We start from the raw sequence: 14,900 nt of genomic DNA on the forward strand, positions 1-14,900 counted from the left end.
CACCCGCAGGAGTTAAGCCAGCCCTGCCCCGCCTTCGGCTTCTTCAGCGCTGCTCCTCTTGCTGCAGAGTGACCCTGCAGCCCCGCGCTGCCGGGACACCCTGCCATCCCAGCTACCAGGCCGAAACTTTCCCCTCTTTCAGCTTGCTGCTCTAAAAATCCTGCAAGAACACCAAAACCAAACTGCCCTAAGTTTTGTAAAACAAAGCCCTCAAAGTTCTTAATACTGTTTTTCTTTTGTTATTAATACTGTAGTTATTTGAAGGGGGTTTGTTTGTTTACTTTGTAATACATACTAATAAAAAACTGCTATTCCTATTTCCCAAATCTTTGCCTAAAAACCTCTAATTGTAAATTTATAATTTAGCAAAAAAAAAGTTTACACTCTCCGTTCCAAAAAACCCTCCAACTTTTACCTAGCAAATACCTGTCTTCCCAAACCAAAACAAGTTGCCATGCTCATCCATAAGGATAAAGTGGCTAATCCAGCCTTTGCCAACTCAGCTGAGTGGAAGGGGGAAGAGGAGGAGAGGATCAGCAGTGACCCAAAAAGAGAAATTAAAGAGGAATTGGTCATTTTGGATCGAGCAGCCTTTTGGAGATCTTAGCTGCCCAAGGGTTTGCCTGCACTGAGCTGGCTTTGAAGTGAAAGTCTGACTTTGGTTGAAGACAATTATCAGCTGAGAGAAGGGAGGCCGTGCCAGCTTCTGCGGCAGGCCCCGTGCCCTTCCCGCTGCGGCTGCGTCGGCAGCCCTGGGGGCTCCTTCTGCCGCCCTGAGCCCGCAGAGCAGGGCAGCGGTTGCCGATGGCTCGAGCCATCAAATCATTCAAGGTCCTGTTGGGCTCTGTTAGACACTTGGGCCGAGGGATTCCTTCGGACATGGGCCACTTTGGGTGGAGCGGGGGCAGGGCCGGGGCAGGTGGCAGGGTGTGCATGGGCCCTTTGTGACACGGTGCAGCAGCATGGTCACCGTGGCAGGGAACAGCACAGGGTGTCTGAGGAGCCTTTGTGACACGCGGTGACATAGGTGCTGGCAACAACGCAGCCACGCCACAGTGCTCGGAGCACGCCACGGGACAGGACGCGCCGGAGAGGTGCTGTGAGGAGTTCCCACACAGCCCGCTCGTTTGTGCCCGACCCGGAGCCTTTCCGAAGCGCTGCTCCTGCAGCTGACCTCGTGGCCAGACTGCGGGACTTGGTGACTCGGAGCTTTCCCGAGGCATCTCCCAACCCTGCGGTCGGTGCCCTCGCGGCCAGACCACAGGATCTGGTGACCTGAAGCACCACAAGGAGTCTCCTGTCATTGTGGCAGGAGCCCTCAAGACCAGTGTGCAGGACTTGCTGTCCTGCAGCCTTCCTGAGGCTTCTTTGCCGCAGGTGCCTTCAAGGCACAACTGCACGACTTGTTGCCTCAGGGTTTTCCCTAGTTTCCTCAGAGGCATCTGTCTGAAGGTGCCCTCGAGGCCAGACGCTGACATGGCGGGCAGATTTCGCGACCTCTTCACAGTTTGCTGGAGGAGAAGAAATACGAGCCCTGGAGATGCTCCAGCACAACACCCTCAAGAGCTGGAGCAGTTCCAGCCACAGCAGGATGGTGAGTGGCAGAGCCGGGCCACAAGGCCGATGACTGCGGACAGCTTGGCCCCATCCCATCCCCGTTCCCATTCCGCCCACTGACAGGATGGAAGAGGGGCCGAGGCTGCCCCTGCAGCAGCTGTGCTCCATCCCCTGGGGCATCCCGGGGCTGTCCCTGCCTGGGGAGAGCAGGGCTGGCTTCTCTGGCCTCTCCTGCAAGCCCTCAGCTCTGGCTGCGCTCGCTCTTTGCCAGATGCAACCATGGAGCAGACACAGGAGAAGAAGCCCACCCGTGGCCGCTTCCGCAGATCACTGAAGGTACGTGCAGCCATCCCCGCCTGGGCTGGGCCTGCTGTCACTGCTCGGCCGAGCTCCGCGCTTGGAGCACTCCATGGAACGCGTCTCTCTTCCCTGTCCTTTGCTCTCCTGCAGATGTTCCGGAGGCTCGTGCCCGTTCGCCTTAGGATGACCAGAACCCGTGCAACAGCTGAGCCTGACCGCAGGCTGACTGAGCTCCAGGCAGAGCCCAATGTCAGCCCAGATTTGGCTCAGCGCTTGGATGCTGCAATCAGTGACGCAGCAAATACGGACATGGCAGTGACTGAGTCCGTGGCCTTCAGAAACACCAACACAAAAGAGACCCTGAGTCTTGGAGGCCAGGAGAGTGTGGCGGGAGGGGAAGCACTTCTTGGGGAAAGCTGCTCCCTTGGACAGCGCTCCAGGTCTTCCCCATGTCTCCTCCAGGTGCCAGCCATGGTGAAGGACCTTCACCAGAGACTGGCGGCCTGTGTCACTTTGGATGCCAGGATGCGCTTGGACTTTCTGAGGCTGGCCGAAGAGCAACCTGCTGACGTTGTGCTGACCCTCCTGCGCTGTGCCCCAACGTGTGACAGGTATGGGGCCCACCTGCCTTGAGAGCTCAGGGCTCAGCAGCCTTTAGGGCCCATTGCCCTGCAGAGCCTGTCCAATGGGCTCTGCCAGACAGGCGGAGCGGTCCAGGACCCTTGGGCCCCTCTGTTCCACCAGCCTGCTGCCATGCTCCCTCCCTGCCCCTCAGGGCACCAGGGCTCTGTCACCTGGGCCTCCACAGCTGCACAGGGCATGCTACTGTGACTGAGACGGCCCTGACACAGAGCTCCAATCCCACAGAGCTGCTGCAAGCATGTGGAGAGCCATAGGCTCGTCGGCTGTGACAGCGGAGAAGGTGCTGCCAGCACTCATCCACGTGATGGAGGATTGGCCTCTGCATACAACGACCACCTCCGATGGCGACGACGAGGACGTTTTTGCCCTGGCGGTGAGCTTCTGGAACCGGCCTCTGCTCGCTCCCCGGTCGCCTCTCCATCAGCTCTCCGTCCTCTCCCTGCCTCAGGCACTGGCTTAGGGCAGGCTCAGGGGGCTCCAGGCCCGTCGCTCCCCCCGCGTCTCCCCTCGGGCCCTGCCACACGGACATCTTAGCACTGAGCTCTGTCTCGGGCTGCTTCTTTTGCAGGCAACTCTGGGGCTGTGGCTGACTGTCCAGGTGCCCAAATGCCACAGGGCAGTGCTCCTTCATTCAGCCCATCTGTTTGTTGCTCTCCTCTTCCACATTGTCATCACCACACAAGAGATGCCAGTGGAAGTTGCTGACTTCTGGAGAGCGTGCCAGGAGGAACACGGCCTTCCCAGCAACCCCAACAGGTGCCAGTCCTCCTGTCTTTTCAATGTCCTTGTGGCCGGCGCCAGCGCTCGCCGTGTGACCTGGGTTTTGCTCTGCACACAGGTTTGCAGTGCAGGCCATGAAGGCTCTGTTCAGCCAAATGTGGTGGAACACAGAGATGATGGCTATGGAGCGCAAGCGTGGCTGGGACACGCTGCTCTGTGCTGACACCCAGCACTATGCCGTGGGTCTGCTGGCCAGGTGAGAACTCCTTCTCTCCCACATTTGTCCCCTGTGCCCCACACAGTCCCTGTGCTCATGGCCTCGAGGGCCTCGTCACTGAGGGACGGCCAAGCCGACTGGAAAAGGCTGGTAGAGGAGGGTGCCCAGAAGGGGCCGCCTCCCAAAGCGCCCACATCCCCCTCCAGAGATACTGGGGAAAGACCGGACCTGTGAGTTAGACCTCCTGGGAGAAGATTGTCCCCCCACCTCAGGCTCTTGCTGCCTTTTTCCCCCTGACAGGGAGATGCGCCGTCACTTGGGCCACACCTGTTCCCGCATTGGCTTCTACCTACTCCAGCCACTAAGCAGGGAGGAGCCACGCTGGGATCTGCCCTCCCTGGCATTCCTGGTGGAGGTGAGCCAGCGCTGCCTCGCTCAGCTGCCTTTCAGCCCTCTGCCCTCTCGTAGCTGCAGCTGCCTGGGCCGGTGCCCGAGCCCTGTGCTGCTGCTGCTGCTGCTGCCTGGGCCCGGCCCTGTGCGCTTCTGGGCTCCTGCTGTTCGGGTCACCTGTCACTGCCCTGTGCCTTTCAGGTCATCGAGTACCTGGACCTGAGGGAATGCGCAGGCCGTGTCCTGGAGGAGATGTCAAGGCACCTGCGGGGCACGTGCAGGCAGAGACGTCACCTGGCGCTCAAAGGCCTTGTGCTGCTCAGCGAGGAGCCCTCGATGGTGAGAAGGGGGCAGCGGCTGAAGCTGCGCTGGGGAAAGCAGCCCCTTGGGCTGGCTGGGCTTCAGGAGCTGAGGCAGCTGCTCCCAGCTCTCCTGCCTCCTGCTCCAGCTGCTCGAGTGCTTCGGGACAGGCCTTTGGCCTCTGGGCCCAGCAGCGGCAGGGTGGGCTAGCAGAGCCAGGGCGGTGTTGGCGCTGCAGCTGTTGGTGGCTTCCCAGCACAGCCTTGTGTTCCATACAGGCCGGAGGTGTACGCAGCCTGCTTCCAAGCCTCCTGGAGCGGCTTGGTGATGCCGACGGAGAGGTGGTCGCCATGTCCCTCTCTGCGCTCACCAATGTGTGCCAGCGGAAAGACACCGTGATCGGCAGGACCACTGCCCTGAAGCTAGCCGACCTCCTCCTGTGGCTCTTTGGAAACGTAAGGCTCTGCGTGCCACGGGCATTAGCTGCTGCCCAGAAACTTTGTGCCCTGGGGATTTTTAGGCTTTTGCCCGGCTGGGCTGGGGAAATTGTTGCTGAGGCCTCTTCTCCTTCCTTTCCTTCAGGACAACAGCCAGGTGCAGCTGCTCTCCATTCAGCTTTTCCAAAAGGTGATGGGCTTGGTAGCGGATGAGGGCAAAGAGCCACTGAACACAGTTGTGAGCCAGAGCCTGCTGCCACTCTACTTGCACTGCCACGAGGTGAACGAGCGCGTGGCCAAGGTGAGGCGTTGTGTGATGCCGGTGCACCCCTGACAGGGGGCTCGGCTGCCTCCTGCCCGGGCACCTCTCCCGGCTCGCAGCCTCCTGCTGGCCCCGGCGCAGGGACGCAGGGCCCGTGCCCTGGGCTGGGCTGCGCTGCCAGCTCCCGTCTCTGCTGCTCCCCAGGCCTCTCGGGAAACGCTGCATTGTGCGGCCGGCTTCCTGAAGAGGAGCGACCTCCAGCACGTGCTGAAGACAGAGAAGCTGTTCAAGTTCGCCGAGTGCGTGGTAAGGACGGCCTCTGGAGAAGCCCCCTGACGGCGGGGCTCGGTGTGCGGGGCTGGCAGCCGTGGCCCCTGCCCAGCGCCGCACGCAGGGGCTCCGGCCTGCGCCCCACACGCCGCTCCCTTCCGTGGGGCCGCGCGGGCTCTTCTCCAGGCTCCTGTGCCCCGAGTCGGGCGCCGACGGAGCGCCGGCCCAGCGGGGCCGCGGGGCGGGGCGGCACCGCGGCTCCCCGGGCAGCGCCCGGCCCTCCGCCCCCTCTGGAGCCCGGCGCCCGCTGGCCGGGCCTCGGGGCTGTGCGGGCAGCGCAGGCCGGGGCTGGGCGCCGGGAGCGCCCGGCCGAGGGGCTGAGCCCGCGCCAACCCTTCCCTCCCTCCTGCCGTTCTCTCCAGCTGGCAGACGACAAGAGCCGAGCGGCCGAACACCTGCGCCTGGCCCTGCCCTACCTGGAGCACCCACAGGAGCCCCTGCGAGAGGCGGCCATCAAGCTCATCGGTGAGCCACGAGCCCGGGCTCCCTCCAGCCCCAGCCCCAGCCCCAGCCCCCGTCCCGGCAGCGGCATCCGCGCCCGGCGCCGTGGAGCCGCGCCTGCCCTCGGGGCTGCTGCCGCCCTCTGCGGCCGTGCCCTGGGGCGGCAGGATGCGGCAAGGGCCCGGGCCGAGCCCTGCCGGGGCAGGAGGCCGTGTGGCCACAGGGCTGGCAGCGCCGCTGGCAGGGCGCCGTGCCGCTGGGGCCCTGACAGGCTCTGTGTTCCCAGGGATCGCCGGGGTGCGCCTGAGGAGGCAGAAGGAAGAGCTCCAGGCCCTCAGCGAGGGTGAGTGAGGGCAGCGGGTTCTCAGCGGGGCTGCCGGGGGGAGCCGCAATGCTCGCGCAGGGGGCTGCAATCCCTGTCCTGGCTGCGGAGGGCCTGGCTCCCTGTGCGGACAAGGGCTGGCGTGCGCAGAACACGGAGAGATTTCGGGGACGCGGGCGGGGCGATTCGTGTTTAGCACCTTGCGGCGAATCCCGTTGGCCTCTCTCTCCTCTCTTGTGGCGGCCACGGCAGGAGCTGGCTCGGATGGCCCTTGGCAGGAGGGTCTCCTTGGACTCCCGCACATCCGGGCTCTGACCGGGGCTCTGTGCCTGTCTCTTCCAGCTCTTCAGGCCCTGAGAGACGACGACAGCCCCTCCCGGATAAGCCTCTTTGTCCAGTTGATGTTCGAGGAGCGAATTGCAGAACTGCAGTCATCTGCTAGCTCAGAAGAACCGGTGGCCTTAGAAGACCTTCAGGGGCCACAGAAGATGAGACCGCCTGGAGACGGAGGAGCCGGAGCTCCAGGCACAGCTGATGATTGACGCAGCTGATGCCTGTGGGAAGCTCCCGTGCCTTCAACCCTCTCCCTGCCTTGCTACACCATCCGTCCCTTTTCCCTCCACCCTTCCTCCCTTTTGACAGCTCCATGTCTTCAGCCCTCAGACCATGCCCCTCCCCTTTTTTCCCTCCCAGCTCATCCCTTTGCTTTGCCTTCCATTAATAAACATTCAAAGAGAAGCTGATTGAAGGCACTGAGGTGCTTTTCCCAAAGACTGGACTCGGTTCCATGGGATCACAGACTGGTTTGGGCTGGAAGGACCTTCAAAATCACCTTCCACCATGTCAGGGTGCTCCAAACCCCAATGTCTAGCCCGGCCTTGGACACTGCCAGGGATGGACACCCCAGGATGGACACCTCGTGCCAGGACCAAGGCTGGTGCACATCAGGCACCCAAACAAGCCCCAGCAGCTGCAGCCTCGGGGGTTTTAATCCCAACCATCCAACATTCCCGAGCCGGCAGCGCGGCAGTGCTGACCTCTAGTGAGAGGTCCCTGGAAAAGGGAGGATTTCTTGGGATAAAGTTCCCTTCCCAAAGCCTCCGAAGGCAACACCAGAACCCTCAACAACCAAAAAGCACGGGTGACAGTGTCCAACGAAAGGTTTTCTTTAAAAACCACCCCAAATTCACAAGGAAAGCGTCCAATCAAAGCCTCAGGGCTGGTCCCGAGGAGCCCAGAAAGGACCAGGACAGCTCAGGGGGACAGGGAGCTCCCAAACTGCTCCTTTGGGTCCCCTCATTGTCCTCCAGAATCCAGAACTTTCACTCAAAATGTCCCTCGGGAAGATGAGAATTTTCCAGGCACGTCAAAGAAATCTCCACTGCACAAAAATCTCTTTTAAAACCAAGCTTTAAGACTGGGAGTTCTGCTTAGATTGAAACGATGAAATTCAGGATATTCTACACCAAATGCAGCTTTTTGATTCTAACGGACTCCTCTCCCTGCAGCCAAACAAACGTCAAAGGCTCCTGAGCTTTTTGTGGCACACCAGGATTCCCTGGAGCCATCCCAGGAACATTTCCTGGAGTATCCCAGGAATATTCCCCATTCCTGGGGCTCCACAAACCTCCTGCCCCTTTACAGCAAGCTCAGCTCGGGTCAGAGATAATTGATCCAATTACCTCCAGGAGGAATGAAAGCAAAGCAAAGTGCACTCTGCAGGAGCCCTGGGAAGTCCCTGTTCAGCAAGGAGCTTCCCACTGAAATGATGGGAAAATGATGAGTTCCAGCATAGAATTCAAGGCTTTTCCCTCTGGAAGCAAAATCCAGTCCTTGCATTACCTCTTTTTATTGGTTTTAGTCACTAAGTCTTAAAAAATAAATCGGTTTTCACATTGTTCAGGCTTGGAGAGGTTAGTGCTGTTCCTGAGCTGGGATAAATTCCTGAGGCTGGGCACTTTTTGTACTTCTGGAACTGGAGATTCCTCTGCAATATTCCCTGGGGAGCTTCTCCTCACCTTTTCCTCCCCCAGAAAAACGAAGCAGAGCAAGGAAGGTGTCCAAGAAGGAGAGGCTGGAGAAGCCCCACCTCCCTCCAGGCTCATCCCAGCACTTTCCTGATGGAATTTTCCCATTTCACAGCCAGAGAGCAACCCCTGGCCCCTGACTCAGCTACTCACGGAGTAATTAGAGCCAAGAGGCTGGAGCAGGTACTCAGAGGTTCCACCAGAGCCACCATCCCCCATCAGGATCCTCTGGATTGTCCAGGAAGGAGGAGTTTTTAGGCAATATTGGAAATCTAGGATCTAGGCTTGCCGCAAAGCACGGAGCATCTGCTGGCGCTGGGCTCTGCGTCCCAGGAAATTCAGTGGATTCCTGCTTCTCCACAGGGCCAAGCTGCTATTTCAACACACTTCTGTGGGCCAGGGTTGAGAAACAGGAGGAGTAATGAGCTGGGAGCTGCAAAAAAATAAAATTCAAGACATTCCTCAGCTTCTGAAATGGGCTAACCTTCGAATCCTTTCTCTTCATTAGATTTTTCATTACTGGGAGGTTTCTTCCTGAGAAAAAATCCCAGGGATTTCACTCAGAGGTAGAGTTGCTGGCTGGTAAAAACAACCAAATCCTTTAAATAAACCCCTCAACATTCTGGTTTTTAATCAGTGATACCTGAGTTCCAAGTTTGGACAGGTATTTATTCCTTAAACTAAAGGCATCAGCTTTTGGCAGCAATTTGGCCAAATCATCGTCCTTCTGTCTCCTGAGCCTCTCCTGCTCTTCTGCGCTGCAAAAGAAAAGCGGCAAAAGATGGTTTGCCCTGAGGGAAAAGCCTGCCAAAGCAGGGAACTGCTGTTATTTGAGTGTTAGTTCCTATTTTAATGTTGTTGTTGTTGTTTGAACACCTAGGAAACGCTTTGGGGCAGCAGGTGAACGACCCTGAGAGGCGCAGGGCTCAGTAACTCAGTGTAAAGAAAGAGAGAGGCTGATTTCTGCAGGTTCCTTTTATTTCACTCCAAGATTTCAGTAGAAAGAGAAACCTTTTGGTTTTTCCCCAGATTACAAGGTGCTCCTTTTAGGATTTTTTCAGATGTATCTCAGGAGGAAAGAGCATTTACCTCTCTCACCTGTGGAAGCAGCCTGGGTTTGTGCACACTGCCAGAAAGAGTCAAACATGCCCACAGGCTTTAGTGCGTGTTGCTTAAACACATGCTCTGGACATTTTCCTACTGGCAGCAGAAAGGATGATGGAGACAGTTACATCAATTGAACTGAACTCTAGAATTCCATATCTAGTTTTTTAGTTCCTTTTTTTATGCATTTGCAAACCATCATCTTACCTTCTGCCCCTTCTCTTACTGTTATTGGATATTGTCTTGTTGGATGTAATGTTTTAGGGTAGCTCAAAATAGATTTTAACAGCTTGAGATTTCCTGACACCTTAATTATAGAGGCTGTAAGTCAGTCCATATTTTTTTCTGACAGATGCCTCATTTTTATACCTCAAGCTTAGTGTATTAAAGTCTCTACTGCTTCAGAACCCACAGTTATCATGGATACAAAGAACAGTTTAAAATGCATCATTTAGTAATAGATACAAAGCTGAGGGGCAAATGGGCATCATGTACCCTTTGTGAGAAGCCAACTCTAAAAGCTGTACAGACACATTGCCACTCACATCTCAGGGAAGGGATAGATTCTTTCATTTAGGTCAGCAGGAAATGGAAATTTTCTGGCAGTTTGAAAATTATCACCAACTCCTGAAGTTTTGTGCAAAATCCCAGTGTGTAACATCTGGGTATTTTGCAAAGTCACCTGGCTGCAAACCTCAGCCTCCAACAAATGAAGTGCAGCTCAGCTGTGAGGATTTTTCTGTAACATCTTTAGAACATAAGAGGTAATTAAAAACCAGTTCTGTTGCCTAGTGTTACAAAATTGATTACAACTACATGCAGTAACTGCTTTAGACTTGGGAGTTATTTTTAAAAGAAAAAAAGTCCACCACATAAAACATTGCCCAAAAAATCCCCTTGCAAGGTAGTTTTAATGAATCTTTCATGGTTCAATGAGCTATTGTATTAGGTCATTCTCCTGATGAAGCAATGCTCCAATGTCATTACATTTAGTCAGAAAGAAATAAGCTGCTAGTGTTATTGGATTTCTTATAATTAGTTAAAAAGCAATTTTTTAGAATTTCCTTTCATAGGGTTGGGGGAGGAGGGAAGTTGAGACAAGTAATATTGTGCTGCATATAAGTAAAATATAGTGCTCCACACACAATAACCATTCCCAGCTGAGATGTGCTTTAAGGTTTGGGTAAGTCAGCCTCTTTCTCCTGTATCCTTCCTTCCCGCTCCTGTCATCTCTGCTTTTCCAAACAGCAAACCTGAGAACGAGCTCAAAAGGCTGAAAGTCCAAAGGAAAAACACCAGGCAGTCCCCATAGCTGGTGGTAATTAATAGAAAGTGAATCAGTTGCTTTGTATAGCAGATAAAGGAAAAGCCCAGCCAGAATAACCTGCCTCATCACCACATTGTGTTCCCAACAGAAATTAATTTTGTGAGCTGTGGGAGTTTGAAACAAACATGTGAGGGCTAAAAAGACCTAATGCCATCATCCCAGCGTGGAGAGGAAGATTGGAAGGTGCTTTCAGGAGAACGGCTGCAGTCTCTGGGTAGCGACAATGTTTTCCCCCCTGTGGCCTTTATGAAAAAAGAGTAGAATAAATAGTGCCACATGTCTGCACAGCTGGAACATCTGTGACTGGTTGGCACAAATTTACAATCCTACCTGACCGCCTGAATCTGGCTGTGATTGACAGACACGGCCGTAATGGCAACATCCTATCGATCTTCCCTGGGACCAGAGCACCTCAGGCCTGAATGACTAAATTGTGGTAAAAGAGCACGAGATCCCTCAAACATTCACAGAGAGAAAAAGCATTCTCACATTTTAGAACGTACGTCTGATTTTTCATACGAGCCCAAAGGCAGCCTGCACAAGTTGATGTAAAGGCATCTGATGAAGGTTGCTAAATACACAGAAGCTCATTAAGTGCCTGCTTCAAAAGAGCTGGAGCCTGGAAAAACTTTTCAAAATACCAAGTATGCTTATCCGGCATCTGGGTAGAAATCTGCTGTCAACACAGCTAGAAATGGGCTCATTGAACTCCATGGAGTTCTCCTAAATCCTTGTTTAACATGAGATACAATGTATGTGATTGCGAGTCCTTGTATGTAGGTGATAAAGCAGCCCATCCACAACAAAATAAATGCTATTTTATAAAACTACAGCTTCTTATTCAACATGCTGAAGGCACCTAAACGTTTTGCAGTGCAGCATGAACTATATTAGCCCAAGTAAACAGCATGAAAACACAACTGGTGCGAGCAAAAACCCTCTCAGATTTTCAATACCTCCACTCTCCTCCCCACATTCAAGTTTCCTCTAGATTCAAGATTATTCTAGTATAAATTCCTAAATACATGATTCCATCTTTATACTAGTTGGCGTTTTTATTTATTCCCACTAAAATGTGTTTTGCAGAAAAATATTTTCCAATACAAAACTCCAAAACATTTCACAGACATACTTCAGAAAAGAAGAAAATCATAGGTTTGCTAAGGAATTCACAGGCCTGCCGTGCATAACTACAAACCTCTTTCAGCTGTGATCAAGACACCTTCTGTAGTTATAAATCTTAAAACTTAAGTCTTATTTACTGGATAGAAGCTTGGGGTTTTTTTGTTTTAGTTTTTTGGGGGCTTGGGGGGGGTTTTTTGCTTGGTTAGTTTTTGAGGTTTTTGGTTTTGGTTTGGTTGGTTTTTGTTTTGATTATGTTGGTTTTATAAGAAAGAAAAAGCATGCTGTGATAAGACTGTGAGATTTTTTTTTCCTGGGTTCATTTCTTGCTTTGGGAAGCACTGCCTTTTTAACAATATTTGCAAAAGAGGTTCAGGGATACACTGAAACACACTCTAAAATACTACAGAGATAAACAGGGATCCACCATCCCTGTGCCCTGGATTCCTATCCCTCATTCCCACTCCTGGAAATGCTTTTGATAACAATAAAACATGTTGAACTCTTTTTTGTACTCGCTGACACCACTGCTAAATCTCAATAAGATATAAAAGTTTGGCAGCTTGCTTGGATTTACATCCAAAAGAAACAAAAGGCACAAGACCGGGAAAGGGTGAAAAGTCCTCCACAAAAGCAGTCATGCTTTGCAATGTCCAAATGAAGGAAGACACACAAATATTTTCAGGAAGACCGAATGTAGAATGGAAACACTTGGAGACGGGCAAAAATAAAAGAAAAGTGAGCAACCTGAAACTCCTGGCATGCCCAGAGACCTCCTGACACCACGCCAGCCTTAAAACAGAGCTACTGCTGCTCACAGAATAACCATTCTAGGGAAGCTATTTTGAATTATTTCACACAATTTCAGTTCCCAAAGGGGCTATATAGCACTATTGGTAGTCATCTGTACTACAGTCATTGATCTTAACTTTAATTATTATTAATGCAAAAATATTTATGAACCAAAGCTACTCCCTTCCATTTCTCTGTCCCTTTCAAGGCTGCTAAGAGCTGGATAACTAAGCGAAGGAGTGCCCTCTGGGAAGTCAGCGGTGATTGCCTCATCCTCAAATGGGAAATTGGAAATTCAGAGTAGGGCAAGAAGCTTAACTCCAGCTATTGAACAGCTGCCATAAAAGAAAGAGTTAAGTAGACAAGGGCACTTGTGTGGAGAAGAGGCAGCTGAAGAAAAGGTAAAAACCAGACAGCTGTGAATGCAGGCACTGAACAGAAAGCAATTATTCTTTTTTAGAAGAATATGGAAACATCAAACTAAACCAGCAGAATGAAGACCAGGATTCCTCGCAATGTGCAATGGGGACACTTTTGGACAATCCTATGTCCCAAGTGCTCAGTTAGGGACTCTTCCAGAGCCAAAAGACTAGACTGGAAATCTCCTTAACCGGATTTAGCACACGCCTGCAGCTTCATTGTGTTCAGAGGAACACTCACCGTAAAGGTAAAATCCCCAGGAAGCCACACACAGCACACTGTGGAACAAGCAATTTCCTCTTAACCCATTTTAGTTCCTTTGCCAAGACCCAAAACCAGAAGAATGCCAGCAAAGTGGATTTTTCCCCTGATATACCTAATCTTTCTATCAATTAAATGTATTCCCAAATCTTTTCATGGACGGGTTTTAATTATTACTTCTACCACTTAAAAAAATAGTCTCAATAATTTGCTTAAAAATCGCTGAAGCAAGGCACCGTTCAAATGAAGGATACAATTAAATGGGGCTATTGATAAAAATTTTCTCCATATTCAGAATTTTCTCTGTGATTTACATGCATTAGCAAAAGCAGTATCAACTGTTCCCTGCCAGAGTAGTTGAGCATCTTCCTGCTACTAATTCAGCACACATATTTCAGTCATTACCCAGGAAATGCAGTGATTAGGCAGCTTTCCAGTAAACAGTCCTTAAAACAGTTCATAAAAATTCCATTTAGAAAAAGGTTGGTTTCCTGCTCGAGAATTTGATAAGATGTTGCAATTACTGCTTAGGGATATATTTCAAGTCCACCAAGTGAGGTAAATTCCATTTCCACACACGCTATCATAGCGTTTGCAGGTTAAAATGCCATAAAGTAGTTCTTATGTACTCAGAAGATGGAATTAATTTGGGTGCTGCTCTTTTAGAAACACACGCTTAGAAAATCCTAAAAACTTGCAATGAAAAAAGTGAAAATACCCATAAAACAGGCCACAAAAGGCAGATTCTCAAGTAGAAATCTAGTGGCATTGTCTGAATCCAAACTTGCCCAGATCAAAAACTGTTCCTAGTAATGGAGAGAAAACAGCATCACAATCTATATATTCTTTTGACATCCCACCTGAGGTAAGACCCCTAGTTCAAAGGTCCCAGAATAACCAGAAACAGTCAGTTTTACAGGTTACAAGGAAATCAAAGAAATACTCAAATGTTGGCACAGTAATTCCTAAACTTAGAGCATCAGTTTGTTATCCATAAATGGAAAGCATTTAGCTTGTTTTAACAGCTTCCTAAAAAAGACAAGATTCAATTGCAACATTTATTATCTAAAAGTGTTCTGGTCAAAATAAAAATGAAACTCAAAATTATGAACCCTTTTGATGATAATAGCTGATACTTCTTAAGCAATAAACTCTTGCTCTCTCCTGTTTTTATTTCCTCAAAAAAGCAACATAAACTAAAACAATGTAATCTCATGTGTTCAGGCTTCATATTTGTTGTTTTGAGAAAAGGCTTTATAACAGCTTCATTGAAGGCTCTTTAAGAAACTAAATCTTTCTAGTTTAGTAGAGCAACAAGGTGTATATGAGGGCATCAAATGAAAAGGAAAATGAGCTGTCACAATAAAGTACTACTGAAAGCCTTAGCACAAACTGCATGCCAAGCTAAAAGAAAAAGAATTATTTTGTTCCTTTTGCTTTAACCAAAGTCCTAACACTTAGGACCTGCAAACCACTGCCATTTTAGAGCCAATCTGTATTTTAAGTGGATGTAACTAGCCCTCGCAAACATAGCAAAACTTGAAATGTTCTCAAATTGGTCTTAGCATGTGCACTAATCCATCCACACCACATCAGATCTATCTTGTAGTTGATAATATTTTACATGCTTACAATAATTACTGTAATTCAGAACCTTGACACCCATTTTCCTAAGATAAATCAACGTAACAAAAATTATTCAACCTCCCTTTTCTTCTAAGGGTAAATGCAAAGCAGTTTGAAGCTCACTGTAGGTTGAAATTTTAATCCAAGGGCTGATGGTCTGCAACATGATTACAGTCTTTCCAATGTCAAAAGTTAACAGAGAAGTGGAGTCTATTTCAAATGACTGGCTCTAAACATCTCAGAATTACATTAGATAAATTACACTTTACACATAATTGCAACAAGTTTTAGCCTTATTAGGCA

Source organism: Chamaea fasciata, unplaced genomic scaffold (assembly GCF_029207755.1).
Source record: "Chamaea fasciata isolate MVZ Bird 193981 ecotype frontalis unplaced genomic scaffold, bChaFas1.0.hap1 SCAF_44, whole genome shotgun sequence".
Lineage (NCBI taxonomy): Eukaryota > Metazoa > Chordata > Aves > Passeriformes > Sylviidae > Chamaea > Chamaea fasciata.